The sequence below is a fragment of the Tiliqua scincoides genome, chromosome 5 (genome assembly GCF_035046505.1).
Source record: "Tiliqua scincoides isolate rTilSci1 chromosome 5, rTilSci1.hap2, whole genome shotgun sequence".
Taxonomy (NCBI): domain Eukaryota; kingdom Metazoa; phylum Chordata; class Lepidosauria; order Squamata; family Scincidae; genus Tiliqua; species Tiliqua scincoides.
The window spans coordinates 47625086-47626720 of NC_089825.1; positions in this window are offsets into that span (position 1 = coordinate 47625086).

The following is a 1635-nucleotide window of genomic DNA, read 5'->3' on the forward strand; positions in this document are numbered from 1 at the left end:
GGTGTTGGAAAGGCACTTCCAGTTGTGTTCACCTGCAGTTTCTATTTGTGGGTTTTGGTACCCATGGGGGTGGTGGTCAGGGAAGGATCCCCATGGATACCAAGGGCCAATTGTACATCTTAAATCCCAACCTCAAGAGATGTTTATTCACTTAAAAATACAAGAAACCTTAACAGCCAAGATGGTGTAGGGGTTGAGGAATTAGACCTAGAAGACCCTGGTTCAAATCTCCACTCAGCCGTAAAGATTCTTAGTGACTTGGCCAAGGTCGCCTATCTCTCAGCCTCTCCTACCTCACAGGGTTGTTGCAAGTACAAAAGGGGAGAAGGAACCATGTACAACATCCCTGAGTGCTTTAGAGGAAGGGTGGTTTATAAATGCAAAAAATAAAACCACCACCAAGAACCTTGACAGCTTTTGGCTCAAGTAAATATGGCACAGACTAACAAGCGTAAGGAAAAATAATGCTGGTTTGTATCCTCTCTGCTGCCCTCTAGTGTGTTATCAGTATGCACGTCAAAAACAATTCAATGATGATAATCCTGAGGAGTTGAATAATTCCTAAAGCAGTTTTCAGTGTACAAAAACTTCTTCCCAGAAGATGGAACTGTAACTGGAGCCAAGGAAGTCAGATACTGGTTGTCTTCAGTATTCAGACATTGTTCTCTTCTTGAAATGGAAGTGTAGAATGAAAGTGGAGTCTTTACTTGTGAATCTTTTTTCTCCAGCTGAACACTACTCCAGCCTTGGCCCCAGCTCAGGTTTTCAGAATTCTTTTGGAAAGCCTGTTCCCTACTGGCAAGGCCAAAGGCAATGCAGGGCAGTGCTTAAGCTCAACAGCAAGAGCAGGTTGGGAATCTAGTTGGGTTTCCTTTAACCTGTGAATTTATATGATCCTTCTTTATGTTCTAGGGCATGAACAAAATAATGGTTAAGTTATAACATGCACTTTACAAAGACAGGTAGAATGACAGACATATATTGTAGTCTGTCAGATGCCCATCACATGTAGCACATGCCCATCACACACAGAGCAAACGGGATTTAATAACATTTGTGTAGCACTATTAGCGTACAAAGCATTTGACATGCAGTCATGACAACAACCTTGTTAAGTATCCTTATACCCATGGTACAGCTGGGGCTGAGGAGTGGCTTGCCTAAGGTCACCTTGTGAGTTCAGGGCAGAGGTGAGATCTGAACCAAGAAAGTTTCAATTTACAGCTCAGTGTCCTAGCAACTGCACCACATCAGCGTTCCCTGATGTACTTCAGCATACTGTCAATGGTTGGTAGGTGACACAGTACAGACCTTTAACAAACTGCATTTATTAAGACAGCTCTCTAATAAAGACACATAGCATTAGATTAAAATACCTATCGGTCTTTATAGAGCTCTATTTTTTGCTCAGTCACCAAAAGTATTACTTTTCCACCAGCTGTTTTGAGGCTCATGTTCTTTGAAGTATACAGAAGATGACACTGGAAATTGTGGGACTCCCAAAGCTCACCCATTCCTGTCCATTTGGATCCATCAGCTGACATTTATGCATAGCTTTAAGTGACACAAAATAGGTCAGCTTATGAAAATAAGACCTGAAAATTCATCAAGCCATAAAGAATGCAAGTGGTCACA